General features: G+C 54.8%; 1 non-coding gene across 1 annotated transcript; it reads right to left on the reverse strand.

Annotated features, from left to right (window-relative positions):
• Positions 1 to 1536: 1536 nt before the first annotated feature.
• On the reverse strand, positions 1537 to 1609 carry TRNAM-CAU (transfer RNA methionine (anticodon CAU)). The gene has a single exon. It is a non-coding gene; the product is annotated as a tRNA-Met (tRNA).
• Between the last annotated feature and the right edge of the window lie 7834 nt (positions 1610 to 9443).

The following is a 9443-nucleotide window of genomic DNA, read 5'->3' on the forward strand; positions in this document are numbered from 1 at the left end:
GTCTGAAATATGAACAGGGGTCTAAGGAACCTCAGCATCACAGTCATCAGGAGTCCAAGCTGCTTGGGGTGAGCTTGTGGGCAATGGCCCAACTGGATTGTTTGTGCATCCCTTTCGCCACGTCCCTTGTGATCCACCAGGGCTTGCAGCACCATGGAAGAGTACCCCTTGCGGTTTATGTAGTGGCCACCCCGCTGTTCCGGGGCCAAGAGAGGGATATGCGTTATGTCTATCACCCCGCCGCAGTCAGGGAACCCCAGCGCATTAAAGCCATCCACAATGGTCCGCACATTTCCCAAAGTCACGACCCTTGATAGCAGCTGGTCAATGATTGTGTTGGCTACTTAGATCACAGCAGCCCCCACAGTAGATTTCCCCACTCCAAACTGATTCCCAACTGACCGGTAGCTGTCGGGCGTTGCAAGCTTCCGCAGGGCTATGGCCACTCCCTTCCCAACTGTGAGGGTGGCTCTCATTTTGGTGTCTTTGCGCTTCAGGGCAGGGGACAGCAAGTCGCAAAGCTCCATGAAAGTGGCCCTTACGCATACAAAAGTTTCTCAGCCACTGGGAATCATCCCACACCTGCAACGCGATGAGGCCCCAGCAGTCTGTGCTTGTTTCCTGGGCCCAGAATCGGCGTGCCACGGCATGAACCTGGCCCAGCACCACCATGATCTCCCAATTGCCACACGCCGTGCCATCTTTGTCCATGTCCTCATCAGTATAGTAATCGCACCGTCGTCGTTTCCTCGCCCCGTTTTGCAGGGACTGCACATACTGCTGGATAATGTGCGAGGTATTTACAATGGTCAAAACTGTGGCAGGGGAAGAGGTGCTGTTTGGTCCGTGGTAGCCGAAGAAAGGCGGGAAATGGTGGTCTTCTGTGGCTTTCACGGAGGCGGGAGCCCAGGACAGACAACCCGGAGAAGCTCGGAAGCGTGGCACCAGCGGGAGAGCAGAGTTGGAGGCAGAAGAGTTCGATGAGGAAGAGAAAGAGCAGATAGTAGAGATTACATCGGAAGGGGAGAGGAAATGAGAGGCGGATTCATAGTTGCAGGAGAGCAAGCGGTGCACCGTCTGCTGAAAGCAGTACGGCGTCTGCATGCCAAAAAGGCGTGCAACGATTGTCTACCAGAGCTTCCTGATGACACGCACCAGAAACACCCGCAAGAATGTTTTTGCCCCATCGTGCACTGGGAGCGTAACCCAGAATTCCAGTGGGCGGCGGGAACTGCGGGAACTGTGGGATAGCGACCCACGGTGCACCCGCTCCGACGTTCGATGCTAGCCTCGGGACTGTGGACGCACTCTGCCGAATTCACATGCTTTAGTGGGGACACCGAAGACTGAATGTCTAAAATAGCTCCCGAAATTTCGAATCGAATAATTTTGAACTAATTTCGTACTGTACACGTACCGTTAGAAAAGTCTTTGTGTGTGTGTTAGATGGATGGGAGGGTGTCTAGAAACCACTCAGCTCTAGTCTTTTTTTCTCTGATTTCCGTTAGAAAATCTAAAGCAGGGAGCAAGAAGAGTTGCCTTCTCTGAGGCTTGAACTCAGGACCTTCAGATTATGAGACTGATGCACTGCCCGCTGCGCTAAGAAGGCTTGGAAGAGCTTTAGGCTCGGTGCTTATAGAACCAGCTGAGCAGCGGGGAACAGCAGAGCAGCAAACAGCAGGAGTTTGCCTGGGAGTTCACCTGGAGTGAGCCCACTGAGGCTTACACCCTAACGACTTCTCTGAGGAATTACTGCATCTCCGGAGGAAGCTCATAGTAGGAAGGTAATATGGATGGGGAGTGTTCAACTGTTGTGACCTGCACTGGATGTGCCATGTTTGTCTTTCTTCCAGAGGACAGAAGCGACTTTGTCTGTACAAAGTGCAAGCTGGTCTCCCTATTGGAAGAGAAGGTTCAAGGTCTGGAGCAACAGGTATCGACCCTGCGTTGCATAAGAGACACTGAAGATTTCCTGGACAGACGTCAGGATATGCTTCTATGGGCACAAGGTTCTGAAGATTCAGAGCAGGCTGCGCAGCAGGGAGAGGAGGACTGTGAAGAAATCTGGCAACATGTGACCTCCAGAAGAAGAAGGGGGAAAGTCCATGTACCAGCAAAGCCGACACAGGTAAGTAACCATTTTCATGTTCTCTCCACAGGTACCATTGCGGGGAGTGGCCCAGATGTTACGTCTGGGGGAAGGGAGCAGAAGGAGACTCCGCCAGTTGAAAGGCATGAGATGCACTGTCCTAAGGTTGGGGGTTCCACGACCATCACTCCCAAGAGAAGGAGGTGGGTGGTGGTGGTCGGGGACTCTCTCCTCAGGAGGACTGAGTCATCTATCTGCCGCCCTGACCGGGAAAACAGAGAAGTCTGCTGCTTGCCGGGGGCTAAGAGTCGCGATGTGACGGAGAGACTGCCGAGACTCATCAAGCCCTCGGACCGCTACCCCTTCCTGCTTTTCCACGTGGGCACCAATGATACTGCCAAGAATTACCTTGAGCGGATCACTGCAGACTACGTGGCTCTGGAAAGAAGGATAAAGGAGTTTGAGGTGCAAGTGGTGTTCTCGTCCATCCTCCCCGTGGAAGGAAAAGGCCTGGGTAGAGACCGTCAAATCGTGGAAGTCAAGGAATGGCTACACAGGTGGTGTCGGAGAGAAGGCTTTGGATTCTTCAATCATGGGATGGTGTTCCAAGAAGGAGGAATGCTAGGCAGAGACGGGCTCCACTTAACGAAGAGAGGGAAGAGCATCTTCGTGAGCAGGCTGGCTAACCTAGTGAGGAGGGCTTTAAACTAGGTTCACCAGGGAAAGGAGACCAAAGCCCTGAGGTAAGTGGGGAAGCGGGATACCGGGAGGAAGCACGAGCTGGAGCGTGTGAGAGGGGAGGGCTCCTGCCTCATACGGAGAACAAGGAGCGATCAGCGGGTTATCTCAAGTGCCTATATACAAATGCACAAAGCCTGGGACACAAGCAGGGAGAACTGGAGATCCTGGCAAAGTCAGGGAATTATGATGTGATTGGAATAACGGAGACTTGGTGGGATAACTCGCATGACTGGAGTGCTGTCATGGATGGATATAAACTGTTCAGGAAGGACAGGGAGGCCAGAAAAGGTGGGGGAGTTGCACTGTATGTAAGGGAGCAGTATGACTGCTCAGAGCTCAAGTATGAAACTGTAGAAAAACCTGAGAGTCTCTGGATTAAGTTTAGAAGCCTGAGCAACAAGAGTGATGTCGTGGTGGGAGTCTCCTGTAGACCACCAGACCAGGGGGATGAGGTGGATGAGGCTTTCTTCCGGCAACTCGCAGAAGCTACAAGATGGCACGCCCTGGTTCTCATGGGCGACTTCAATCATCCTGATATCAGCTGGGAGAGCAATACAGCGGTGCACAGACAATCCAGGAAGTTTTTGGAAACTGTAGGGGACAATTTCCTGGTGCAAGTGCTGGAGGAACCGACGAGGGGCAGAGCTCTTCTTGACCTGCTGCTCACAAACCGGGAAGAATTAGTAGGGGAAGCAAAAGTGGATGGGAACCTGGGAGGCAGTGACCATGAGATGGTCGAGTTCACGATCCTGACACAAGGAGGAAAGGAAAGCAGCAGAATACGGACCCTGGACTTCAGAAAAGCAGACTTTGACTCCTTCTGGGAACTGATGGGCAGGATCCCCTGGGAGAATAACATGAGGGGGAAAGGAGTCCAGGAGAGCTGGCTGTATTTTAAAGAATCCTTATTGAGGTTACAGAGACAAACCATCCCGATGTGTAGAAAGAATAGTAAATATGGTAGGCGACCAGCTTGGCTTAACAGAGAAATCCTTGCTGATTTTAAACACAAAAAAGAGGCTTACAAGAAGTGGAAGATTGGACAAATGACCACGGATGAGTATATAAATATTGCTCAGGCATGCAGAAGTGAAATCAGGAAGGCCAAATCACACTTGGAGTTGCAGCTAGCGAGCGAAGTTAAGAGTAACAAGAAGGGTTTCTTCAGGTATTTTGGCAATAAGAAGAAAGCCAAGGAAACTGTGGGCCCATTACTAAATGAGAGAGGCAACCTAGTGACAGAGGATGTGGAAAAAGCTAACATACTCAATGCTTTTTTTGCCTCTGTCTTCACGAACAAGGTCAGCTCCCAGATGACTGCACTGGGCAGCACAGCATTCGGAGGAGGTGGCAAGCCCTCTGTGAAGAAAGAAGTGGTTCGGGACTATTTAGAAAAAGTGGACATGCACAAGTCCATGGGGCCAGATGAGCTGCATCCGAGAGTGCTAAAGGAATTGACGGATGTGATTGCGGAGCCATTGGCTATTATCTTTGAAAACTCATGGCGATCGGGGGAAGTCCCGGAAGATTGGAAAAAGGCTAATGTAGTGCCCATCTTTAAAAAAGGGAAGAAGGAGGATCCTGGGAACTACAGGCCAGTCAGCCTCACCTCAGTCCCTGGAAAAATCATGGAGCATGTCCTCAAGGAATCAATTCTGAAGCACTTAGAGGAGAGGAAAGTGATCAGGAACAGTCAGCATGGATTCACCAAGGGCAAGTCATGCCTGACTAATCTAATTGCCTTCTATGACGAGATAACTGGCTCTGTGGATGAGGGGAAAGCAGTGGACATGTTGTTCCTTGACTTTAGCAAAGCTTTTGACACGGTCTCCCACAGTATTCTTGCTAGCAAGTTAAAGAAGTATGGTCTGGATGAATGCACTATAAGGTGGATAGAAAGCTGGCTAGATTGTCGGGCTCAACGGGTAGTGATCAATGGCTCCATGTCTAGTTGGCAGCCGGTATCTAGCGGAGTGCCCCAAGGGTCGGTCCTGGGGCTGGTTTTGTTCAATATCTTCATTAAAGATCTGGAGGATGGTGTGGATTGCACTCTCAGCAAATTTGCGGATGATACCTGTCCTGGCAGCTTTCTCAGCAGCAAAGAAATCAATTCTCCCTGCCCCTGAGCAACCCACCCGGAGCTAGGGCCAGCATTGGTGGGGGGTCCCAAGCTTTGCACCAACGTCCACATTTCAGACCTTCCTCTCATGGCACTTTCCATGTGAATTAGGACAAGCAAGCTGGGGAAGCTCCATGGGGTAACAGAAACCAGGCCTGCAGGGAAGGCTTGAATTCACAACCCCAGCAACATTGCCCTTTGCACTAACCACTTGCACCCCTGCAGGGGCTCCTTGGACAGCGTTGGGAAGTCGGCCGTGATCGGTCTCTGTGGTTCGCACCTTTGCCTGGCAATTGAAAGGCTGCCGGTTCAAACCTCACTCAAGATGAGGCTTTCCAGCAATGAGACTCCAGTCCATTTTAACAGGAAGAAAATCTCCTCTATTCTGGTTTAGCCCCATTTGACTCCTTCTGCCCGTCTTCTTCCTCCCCCATCGGTCCCTTTCCTTCCCCATTGGGGCCATGCAGAGGGGAGCCCCAGGCAGTCTCTGTCACTGAGAGGCTGTATCCCATAAGGGGAGGGAGGGGTCGCTGTAAAGCATTGATAACGGGTGGGGAGAGGTGTGCGTGGTTAGGGGGAGAAAGGCTGGAGAACTAACAGTGGGGCCCAGAGAGATTTCCCCGCAGACTGGGGAGATCCCCTGCTGCCCACCATCACCCAGCTCTGGGAAGAACAACTTGGGATTGCTTGGGGAAGCCACCTTTAAAAACACAAGTGTTCCATGCTAGTTACATTCTAATAAGACCAAAGCCGCCTCAAACCCAGTGTCACAATCACTGGGACGACTTTGTCCTGACATTTTACCGGCCGCAGCCACAAAGCGAGTCAAATTACGGCTCCCGTTCGGCGTCAAGGGCCACAGACGAACCCGGAGGCTTTTCGTTCCTCAGGTTCTGCCGTCATTTCAGTGCTGGCCTGTTCCGAGATTCATCGTTGTGCAAAGCAGCGTCAGGCCCTGAAACTGGGCGAGCCCAGAGCAGAGGCTGCCTTCATTTAACCTTCCAAAAACCAACCTGCCGAAAGGTGGATTAGCACCCATGCTCCTCCAGCCGCAGGGGAGGCGCCTCATCTGGGCCCCTGGTGCCCATGCTCCAGCAACATAAGACCACGGGGGCCTGGCTCCACCAAAGTCCGGGGCCCGGTGTCTCCCCCAGCCCCGCCTGCTGCCCCCGGGCAATTTAAAAGGGCCCGGGGACCCCCACCGGCAGCACAAGGGGGCTAAGACGGCTTCCTGCCCACCCTCGCTCCGTGTAACCCTTCTGCCCGTCAGAGTTGGCAGCAACAAGGGCCGGGTTCAATATCTAGGGGATCCATTCCAATAACACAATGCAAACCGGCTCGAGCCCCCACCCAGTGACCTGGGACAAATATGTACCACCCCCGCTGGGCGCCTCCCAGAGGCAATACTTCCCCTCTTGCAAGCACCTAGTCTGAGTGTAGCAGAAAGCCTTTTAATAACAGAGAGAAACAATGTGGCATTATGTTGGGGAAACACCACCAACAGGATTCATAACACAACCCACAAGCAAAAAAAATACCCACCCCAAGCAAATTGGGGCATGCCCTTTCCCTTTGGTTCTTGAGTCCAGCAACCCCAAATCACCCAAAGTCCCAAAAGTCCAATGACCCAAAAGTCTCTGTCCCTGGTCAGGGCAGCCCCAAAGTTCAAAAGTTTATCTGCAGAGCTTTACCTCCCAACCTGGGTGGAGATGGGGGTGGGGGTAAAAGGCACCTTACATGATCTGAAGCTGACCGCCCCACAGCTCCATAGGCCTCCACTCCACCAGCCGCCCCACAAACTGCTTCGCTCAGCTCCGCTCTGCAGCCCAGCAGCAGCTCCCGCCGTCCCACGAACTGCTCCACCAGCCGGTCCACGAACTGCTCCACGTCCCACCAGCAGCTCCCACCGTCCCACGAATGCTCCACATCCCACCAGCAGCTCCCGCCGTCCCATGAACTGCTCCACCAGCCTGTCCACAAGGCACTCCAGCCGTCCCGCAAACTTCTCCACAATAGATCTTCAGGCTCCCCCACTACTTAACACAACGCTCAGTGATTTCAGCTCTTAGTCAATTCAGCTCTTTGGTGAAGTCAGCTTGTAGTTAGGGAGCCTCAGTGATGGTACACCATTCGCCCAAAGCGAGCTCAGCAGTCTGTAACTAGACTTCTAACAAAATCAAAATTAGCTCTGAGATCCCACAGTAGAGAGAAAAGAAAGAGAAAATAGCATGTAAGACCATCACCAAGGGGCCCACGCCACCAAGTATTAATACTTGTCCCCAACCTCTCTCAATTCACAGAGTTTTGGAACCCATGACCCTTGCCTAGCGATTGCTACTTAGTTGATGGTGAGTCCCTCCATCATAACAAAAGGCCAAGTACAGTTCCCAGCACAGTTCCCATAATCAGGGTAATAACAATTTATTCTTCCTGCCCCAATAACAGAGACACTGGGGATCCCACAGCAGCCAAAGTGACCATTTGGGCAGCTATGGCCGCGTTCTAGGCGGGGTGGGTGTGCCTATGCAAATGAGATCGGCCCCTGAAGTTCTTTTCCACAACTTGCCAGACTTCACCACCAGATGTCAGGGTGAGGCTCACCCTGACACTGCTTACACTCCGTGTGGCCTGCCAGTCTCGGAAGCGGCTGGCGCGTCCCTGCAGCCCCGGGGGTGGGGAGATCTCCACACGCTGCCCCTGCCCCGAGGGCCGACTCTGCCATCTGTGGCAATGGGAGCTCCTGGGGTGGTGTCCGTGGGCAGTGATGGGCAGAGACCCTCCACCTAGGAGCTGCTGCCAGAGGGGGGTGTGGGTCGCTTTTGGGAGATGCCTGAGGTAAGAGCTGCACCCTCACTCTCTCCCGCACCCCAAGCCCCAGCCCAGACCCCAACCCCCTGCACCCAAACTCCCTCCCAGAGTCCACCCCCTGCACTCCCTCCTGCACCCTACCCCCATGCCCCAGCCCAGAGCCCACACCCCACACCCAAACTTCCTCCCAGAGCCTGCGCCCGCACCCCCTCCTGCACCCCAACCCCCAACCCCAACCCAGATCCCGCACCCAAACTTCCTCCCACAGGCCTCCCCCCACACCTGCTCTCGCACCCCAACCCTCTTCCCCAGCCCAGAGCCCACCCCCTGCACCCAACTCCCTCCCAGAGCCCGACCTGCACCCTCTCCTGCACCCCAACCCCCTCCCCCAGCCCAGAGCCCACACCCCACACCCAAACTCCCTCCCAGAGCCTGCGCCCGCACCCCCTCCTGCACCCCAACCCCCAACCCCAACCCAGATCCCTCACCCAAACTTCCTCCCACAGGCCTCCCCCCACACCTGCTCTCACACCCCAACCCTCTTCCCCAGCCCAGAGCCCACCCCCTGCACCCAAACTCCCTCCCAGAGCCCGACCTGCACCCTCTCCTGCACCCCAACCCCCTCCCCCAGCCCAGAGCCCACACCTGAACTCCCTCCCTGAACCTGGCCACCCCACCCATTCCTGCACCCTAACGCCCTGCCCCAGCCCAGAGCCCACACCACACACCCAAACTCCCTCCCAGAGCCTGCCCCCACACCTGCTCCTGCACCCCAACCCCTGCCCCAGCCCAGACCCCGCACCCTGCATTCCCTCCTGCACCCCAACCCCCTGCCGCAACCCACAGACCAAACTCCCTCCCAGAGCCCAACCCCTTTCCCTCTCCCTCCCATACCCAAACTCCCTCCCAGAGCCTTAGGCAGATGTGGGGGGAGGTGGACGGGGAGGCAGGACTTGGTCCCATTCTGGAAACCACCAAAAATTGTAGAAACCTGCCGCCCCTGTCCAGCCCAACCTTCTGGGGGTGCCCCTCAGGCCCCACCCGTGCAGGGTTTGAAGCTTGCATTGCTTAAATTCCAGGACGCTGGGGGACTTCAGCTCCCCTTTGTCCAGCGGGAACCTTCACCCCACTCCCAACCAGATTCTTGTCCATGGGATGACTGTCGGGGGGCTGGGCCCCTCTTTGTCTTTTCTCTCTGGGACAGGCCAGGGTACCCAGAACTGGGGTATCTGAGCACCCAGGACCTTCTATGGAGATGCCCTTCTCCTTCCCCTTCTGTGGTCCCATCTGTCATTGACTCCAGCCTGTTTTCTATCCATCCTCAGCACCATCCCAAGCCAGCTGCACCCGCCTCAAAAAGACAGTGTCCCCTGATGGGTGTAAATCACTGAGCGCTCTCCTCTCTGAGTACTGACTGCCCCTCCGTCTCCTTGCCCCTCAGTCTGGGCAGACGGGACCTTTCCCTCCAGGGCTGGATGATTCCCCCTTCTCATCCGCTACTGTCCCAAGCCGCCCCTTGGGTGGGAATCTTAAATGTACCAAGGTGACTTAGGAGCAGAAACCCCCACAGACCTTCCGTGCAATGGGCACCTGCCCCGCACTGAGCAGGACTGAAACTCCTGCAGGGAGACTGCTGGGCCACATCCCCTCTGGGCCTGAGCAAAGCAGCAGGGTGAAAAGAGAACT

The sequence above is a fragment of the Caretta caretta genome, chromosome 28 (assembly GCF_965140235.1).
Source record: "Caretta caretta isolate rCarCar2 chromosome 28, rCarCar1.hap1, whole genome shotgun sequence".
NCBI lineage: Eukaryota > Metazoa > Chordata > Testudines > Cheloniidae > Caretta > Caretta caretta.